Source organism: Spinacia oleracea, chromosome 6 (genome assembly GCF_020520425.1).
Source record: "Spinacia oleracea cultivar Varoflay chromosome 6, BTI_SOV_V1, whole genome shotgun sequence".
Lineage (NCBI taxonomy): Eukaryota > Viridiplantae > Streptophyta > Magnoliopsida > Caryophyllales > Amaranthaceae > Spinacia > Spinacia oleracea.
Genome location: NC_079492.1, coordinates 43680008 through 43688151, shown reverse-complemented (window position 1 = coordinate 43688151; position 8144 = coordinate 43680008). Strand labels below are relative to the sequence as shown.

Below are 8144 nucleotides of genomic sequence, written 5' to 3'. Positions count from 1 at the left end.
TAACGCTTTTCTTAGGCAACGATTTTTAACCTTTGCCAACAGTTCTATTATATCTAAGGCGACAGTTTTTAAGTTTTAGTAACAATTATTTAGGATTTCAAGCAACAATTTTAGTGTTTAGGCTAACACTTTTATTATCTAAAGCAACGCTATCAACAGTCTATGACAACGTTTATTGCTCTAATATTGCAACACTTTTATAGTCTGTAGCAACATCTTGATACCGCTATTGCAACACTTTTACACGAGTTTATAACGACGTTTCTTGATACAGTTATGACGACACTTTTACATAAGTCTATAGCAACGTTTCTTGATACACTATTATGGCACTTTAATGTGACCTTCTAGCAACAATTTCATACGCGTTTATTTAGTAGCTCATTAAAATGAAAATATTACACTAAAACATCCAACTAGGACAAAAAGAAACATTTATTTCAAATTAAGTATTACTTATTATAAAATAAAATATCCATAAAAATCATTATAATGACAAAAATCTAGTATTTAATTTATTAGAACTTCGATCTATGCCTTTCCTGCCATCCTTTTATCTACCATTCTCCTTCTATCTACCATCCTGTAAACAAACAAAATAATAGTCAATATAATAGGAAATTAATGTGTGAAATTAAAATGAAATAATTTGATCAATTATGTACAACACATTTGAAAACAATAAGTAATGAAATACCAGAGATTTTTTATTTTCTTTTGCAATACCAGAGAAAATCCCATCTCTTTCCATTTTATTCAACGAAAAAGGAGATGAAAATACCTTTCAAGAACAAATTTCCCTTCTTTGTACTTCTGGCTTTTCTCATGAGCTGATTCCTGGATTGAGAGCACAATTGTATCAGAACAGGTGGATCAACAAGGTCAAAACTAATAACTAACTGTATTAAATTGCAGTCGGATTCGCAGTTCACCATGAAATCAACAAATCCCAATAACCTGATGATCCATTTTTTAATTTTCTATCTAATCACGAGAACCAGGTCAACAATGATGGACAAAAGCTACAATAGCTAACAAGTCAGGCTCTTTTTCCCCTTTTCTTCCCAGGGATGCAAAAGGGTGCCTGGTACGACCGTCCCCAACAAATACACCATCTAAGCCAGTAATAACTACTCGTACAAAGAAATTGAATTGTAAGTTTTGGTTGACTAGCCACATTGACAAGTCGAACACATAGTGTTTCAGAGTCATGAGTTTTGTAGAAAATTACATATTTTCATCCAACGATTGTCCACAGCTGCAGCAAAATATATCTGCCACAGTATGCATCCCAGAAAGCATCACTCTTTCTTCTGAAGCTCCTAGGATAATATTTACCCTGAAATACAACTCAAATGAATCATCTTAATCATTAAGCCAGAATATCAATGCTCAAGACAATCCACCCTAGGTCAGCAGGATAAACACTAATCATATACTTAAATGGAGAAATCCTAACAAACAATGCTTCGCTTTCCATTTTATTTGTAAATTCTCGAATTCGGATCACCATGAATCGTCTAAACCATTCAAAAACAAACCCCAACAAATACTAACAAAAATGGCAATAATTATCAGAATTTCTACATTTGCAAATTTCTACAAATACCAACAAATACCAACAAATACCACATGGAAGAACCTCATCTCCAAGCATTATATCCATCAGGTTCTGTGCCTTGGTTCCAAAACTTTTCTTTCATCCCATATTTTAACCTGCAAAGCACACTTTACAACTTGGAATATGAGTAATATCAAAATTGGACTATTCATGCTCTAGATATTTTAACATAATCATTCAATTACTTGGTGTAAACTTAAGATATCCGGCATGGGATAAACCGATAAACATCATTTCCTAATAATATGTGATACAAAAGAAATTTATCATCTAATTATATGAGCAAACGAGATATGCCAGAAACACACAAGGCATACCAGTCTAGAGACGACCTTCTTTCCTTGCTCATCACCCATGTTACTGACATCCTTGAGAGCCGCAGGAAGTACCTTCCAGAACTCAATAACAAACTCATTTCCTTTACGTTTGCTGTTCTGCAGTATATCATTGGCAAGATATAAAAGTGGGACTTTCTGGGCAATTTCAGAACTGTTGAACTGTTGATTCCATGTTGTTACAACCGCTTCTGCATTGCTTTGGTGAAATATACACCAGTATGACAGCGCTATATAGGAGTTAAGGTGACAAATATTCTGAATGTTTTGCAGAAGCTATAGATAAGCTAACAACTTAACAGTTTTTCAGCGCCATTTTGGACATGACAAAGAGCTTCAACACAAAATATCAAAAAAAAACTCAATAGAAGACTTCAAGGAAAGATCATACATGTGAAACATATACATGAAAAAAATGTGTATCAAGCATCATGGTTTTGGGTATGACTTACACACTTACAGATTCGAAAGACACCTAAGGATGTGTGCACTTCAACAGTGGGCAAGCATATTAAGCCAAACAAATGAACCATACATTCAAAAGGATATTCCTAATGTTTACAGCAAGGTCTCATTTAATGCCGATTGTGCAATGTGGCATGGGACAACAAAGTGCATTATTTGCACAATAAGGTGTAGTTCCTGACGTGATCGCATATCCAATTGCTTTAAGAATCAGTACTAGTGAATAGTAATTCAGTACTAATATTGGAGAAACTTGTTCTTGACATGTGAAGAGTATAAAACACACCTAGAATTCACTATGGAAAAATTGCAAGATCAAAATCAAATAGACATTTGAATCAGGTGGAGTTGCCTTGTTACAGCCAAGTGATCTATCTACACACTAACCATGCCCGAGGCCGAGGGCCCGGGCCCCGAAAGATGTTAAAGATGGAGGGAGGGGATAGCTTTGCCTTTGATGTTTATCACCATCGTAAGTGCTTGTAACAGAAGAAAAGGGCCACTAAGGAGGATACAAGCACTCTCAATTCTCATTCCCAAAATATTCCGCTGGAATCATATAAACTGCAGTGTGTCATCAATAAGAAGTCAGAGTTACAGTTCTTTACTGAAAAGAAGACTAAGTGCCTGTTTGGCCTAGTTTCTGGACAAGTTTCTAGGAGTAAAAAGCAGAAATTGGGCCAAACATGTGAATTTTAAAAAACAGCTTCTGCTCCCTTAGAAGCCCAAAACGACTGACTATGAACCAAAGAACCTTTGAATGTTGGAATTCAACACCTTTGAATGTTGGAAAAACCTCCATTGACTCACATGACGCATTATCCAAAAAGTCATTTATATTGCTTCATATGACGCATTATCCAAAAAATGTACCAGTAAAGTCATTTATACTGCTCCATTGACTCCAAGTTGACAACAACAATGTACCAGTAAAGTCATTTATACTGCTTCACATGACGCATTATCCAAAAAATCAAACCAACCAACAATTTGTATCAGAAAACATTATAAAGAGAAGCTACTTTGGTATGTTTGGGGGACAACCAGGTGGAGTAAGCGTGGGAAGTTAAACTTTGGAATGCAGTTTCACTGAACTGGTGTGTCCATACATACAATTGTGAACCACTAAAGATACTAAAGAACGAATAAAGAATATGTGAACCACTAAAGTTTTTCCGTAGATAGTCTTGCTGCAAAACGTAACTCCATCCCAAGTAACCTCTCAATTCCTCATAAGCAACCACCATACAAAATTTTAAGTAAACCAAAGAGGCGCAACAAACAAGTGTCATATATTATGCCAAACCTGAATGACTCCAACTAGCCTGTTATCAACACCTCTGGAGTAATTCCACAACATTTCATCGGTCTTTGTTTTAAAGTCCCTCTATAAATCCTCCTGCAGATTCAATACATAAAACCTTGTTGAGAAATTTTGTAAGAGAAAACTCGTTGGTAAGATTTCATAATATTACATCCAGGAGGAACAAAGAGGCAGATAAAAAGAACTAATCAACCAATATTCCAACCAGAGAACATCATACACAAAGTTAGCACTGATGGTTCTCAACTTCTCACTAAATATTAGACCTTGGGAAACATTCGCAGCTGGCCGCAATTCTGAACTCCATTCTTTTTCAACTTTTGCTCCAACACATGTCCAATACCTGGAAGTGTCTTTATAGGGAGTTGTAACAGATACTCATCGACCTGTAAGAGTGATAATTTCAGAGACAGAAAATCAAATGCAAGGGAGCAATGGCTCCAAAAGAGAGATAGAGAAAAGAACTTAATAAGATCTGTGCGCAAGACAATAAAGAGAAAACTGAGCGAGCTCTTAAACCCGTTAAGATACAATCAAATAATGCCCAAGATTTTCTAAATCATCCGTCTGGAGACATAAATTTTAGTGAAGTAGTAATTTCTCTGGTAGAAGAAAGAAAAAAGACAGCAAAGGAAAACCACAGCCAATTTAGAAATCCCTAAACCATAGATTACGTAAAGCCGAAGCTGAATGAATCTCGCCTGGGCTACAACTCAGTTCTTTGGCTTAGATTAATACCTCTAAAATTATTCCCCAAATTAGCTAGAATAAGGTAATTACAACTTTGTGCATGCAGAAATTTAAATCTTGCATGCATCATAATCAAGCAATCTTGACTGAGAAAGATCGAGTTGAGCTTTGCACAAGCTCATTTCATGCAGTCATGAAACTTTATTGAGTTTCTTTTACCAAAAATCTTTTACATGAAACTCTTAGGAATACCTTCCCCGGAGAAATTTAGCATTGGCCATCTGGTTTAGCAGTTCTGGTGGCAAGACGAGCCATAAGCATATTTGCAGCAATCCCTACACTAGCTGTGCAACCTGTAGTTTCAAAGATCAGTCCAGAAGAACTTCAATTTATGCCCTTCCTGCCTATATTCAAATTAAGCTGTAGCAACTATATTCAAAACCCAAATACCATTTTTACAACCTAAGTTCAAGTTGTGTTTCCAACCTTCTAGGAAGGACCAGAAACTAAGAACCAGAAAACAAAACATCACAGGGACCTGTACAAACAATTACAACAAACTAATTACAGGAAGTTTATGATGGGCAAGTATTCAACTGAAGAAAAGGGAATTGCAGAACGAAATAGGAAGAGAAAACACTATACAAATTGAGAAGATGAATACATTCGGGATAACTTCATTGATTTCAAGCACCATCAACTATCAAAACTGATAATAATCAATATCAATCAGTTTAATATAATCATTCACACAATTCTACCAAAATTTAAAACTAAATTCATCCAAAACAACCAATTGATCGATCCCCAAAATTGATGGATATTGTGAAATCAACAAATATTTCTGTAATTAAATCGTACACGCATCAAAAAAAACATGAGAGTAAAATCATACGAATTTCCTAACCAAGAAACCCTAATTAGCCATAAAACCACACAAAAAAATCCAATTTTAATCGATAATAGTTTAAACAACCCAAGTTCTTAAATTTATGAGGAAATTCGAAGAGAAATATACAAATAACCTGGTTCTTCTCACCAATTCAGAAACACGATTCACCAATTTCTCTCATCCCCAATTCAAAGACCCATTCACCAATTTCTCTTATCTCCAATTCAAAGACCCAATCAACAATTCAAAAACGCAAATCTCCAAAGAATGATGATGAAAAGGATGAAGGAGAACGACGAAGAGGAAGGAATCGTACAAAGAGAGGTAGAACTGTAGAAAGTGTTTAAGGAATTAAGGGTTTGGGGGAGCAAAACAGGACATTGAAAACGTGAGAGGGAGGGAAACAAAAAAATATGTGGTCTATTGAAAATCTTAATACTTTAATTTATTTATTTATTTATTTTAACATACTTCGTATTTCACCAAAACCGTTGCCATAACTTATCAACAAAATACAAAACGTAAAACTGTTGCAATAGAATAAATAAAATATACAACCGTCGCCATAATTTTTCTATGGCAACACTTTTTCAAACTCAAAGTCTATTCAAATGTATAATTATATAATTGTTGCAATAACTATGATATAGCAACGCAAGTAAAATCGTTGCATATATAAAAGAGCGTTGCTATAAGCCTTTTTTCGAGTAGTGGCTGTTCTGGGCATTTCGCAACCACCCGATCGGGCGGAATTTCGCCCGATCGGGCCGCTTGTCGAGCAGAATGCCCGATCGGGCGGCCGTATGCCCGATCAGGCGACGCCAACCCCTGCTGCTTTTTCGCGAGTTTTTATTTCCGGGTTTGGGCTATACTTTTGGCAAACTATAAATACTAGACCCTTTTTATTTTTAGTGACATCTTAATTTTCAGTATTAGCCCCTTAGTTTATCTCTCTTAGCTTAGTTTTCTCTCTAATTTATGCAAAACACTTAGTTTCAATTTCTATAAAAATTCAAGCTTTCAATTTCCATTGCTCTTCAATTAGGTATTACTTCTTACTTTGATTTATTGTCTTGCTTTAATAATGCTTTCAATTATATTAATTGCTTTGTTTATTGTTAATATGCTTGAGTAGTCTAATTTCTAGGGTTTGGGGATCCATGAATAATTTTGAAGGGATGATTGAATAATTGTGATTGTTGGTATCATGATTGATTCCTATTGATTGGTTTATTCTACTATGCAATTAGATTTGGGCAGGTTTAATTGTTTTAGTTAAGCAATATCAAGTTAAGATTTCAGAGACGCAATTTGATGTTTAGGCTTGTGTCAATAGGTGGAATTAGGATTAATACGTAGCGAGAGCCCGTTAATTCTAAGTCTATGATTATTATCGATTCGAGAGAGCATGCTAGTCTAATTAATCGCTTTATTGATTGTCATGTTTGTTTATCATCCTGGATTGTTATTTGTTGGTGAACCTATGCCCTAGATTCTTTAATTCCTGAATTCTTAATTGTTTAATTATCGTCATAGTCTTAGCATACAACCCAACCAATTCCTATTTCCCAATAGTCTAGTTTAGTTGATTAATAGTAGAAAGAACAATGTTTCACTGTGGATTCGATCCTGACTTCCCTTGCTACCTAGCTAGTGGACTTAGGTTTATTTTTGATAAGGTGTAGATGTTGCCGGAAACGGAAACATGGTACATATCGGAAAATATTATTGGAAATGGAAATATCGCTGGAATCGGAAATATTGCCGGAAACGGAAATATTGTCAGAATCGGAAATATTATCGGAATCGGAAAATAATTCCGGAAACGGAAATATTAAATATTTGTTCGAAACAGAAATTAATTCCGGAATCAGAAATGTTAAATATTGTTCGTATCGGAAATGAATTCCGGAATCGGGAATTTAATCGGAAGCGCATCGTACGAATTAGCATCGGACGAGACTTGCTAGACGAAGGCCCAGCACGAAGCCATGCCCGCGCCCAGCAAGCCAAGCGCCCAACACACACGCCAAAGCCCCGCCAGGCCCAACGCAAGGCCAGGCCCAGCAAGGCATGGCGCGCGCGCGAGCTATGTGGGCTGCGAGCAAATGGGATGCGAGCTGTGCAGCTTGCGTGGACCGCGAGGCTTGGGCGGGCTGCGTGGTGCTCGTGCTCGTGTGCGGTTGTGTGCGATACGAATCCTAAAGCTATTAGAATTCGTTCTATGATTAAATGCTAATCCTAGTAGATAGAATTTATTTAAGAGAGTCCTAAAGGGATTCTAATTAAACTAATTGGTATTCTAATAGGATTCTAAATCCTTTTCCATACTCTATAAATATGTGCCTAGGGTCACAAATTTATATACGATTTTTCAAGTATTCAAAGCTAGGATTTTTAAGCAGAAAAATCAGCCATAACTCTTTCCCATTTAGCCGAAAATAAGTAGTACCTTAAGGGAGATTCTAGTTGGTCAATCTTAAGGCGGATCCGGACGTGCTGTGGACTTTCTACGGAGGGACGACACTTGGAGTCCTAAAGACTTGTTCATGTTCGGTTCGGGCACAGCTAGGGAGGGCACGCTACAAAGTGTATGCATCCTAGACTAATTATATGATTATGTGCAATTAATATGATTCCTGGCATTAAGGTTTTTCCGCATGATTTATGTTGTTCATATGTATCATAACCTAACAGTGGTATCACGAGCCCCTTATTAATTGCATGATCTATAATTTCTTAAACATGGTTAAATTTTGCAAATTTGCAAAGAATTAAAAAGGGGTGATTAATTTTCGTAATTCTTAATTAATTGCA

General features: G+C 36.1%; 1 long non-coding RNA gene across 19 annotated transcripts; it reads right to left on the bottom strand.

Annotated features, from left to right (window-relative positions):
• Positions 1-301: 301 nt before the first annotated feature.
• LOC110788555 (uncharacterized) lies at positions 302-5726 on the bottom strand. 19 transcript variants are annotated; one of them, XR_008924587.1, is made up of 9 exons: positions 5461-5726; positions 4898-4973; positions 4688-4788; positions 3966-4131; positions 1939-3820; positions 1630-1716; positions 1232-1339; positions 782-837; positions 302-583 (listed from the first exon to the last, which is right to left on the bottom strand). It is a non-coding gene; the product is annotated as an uncharacterized lncRNA (long non-coding RNA). The 19 variants fall into 19 exon arrangements; XR_008924588.1 differs by having other exon boundaries at positions 4922-4973; XR_008924589.1 differs by having other exon boundaries at positions 5475-5726.
• Positions 5727-8144: the final 2418 nt, after the last annotated feature.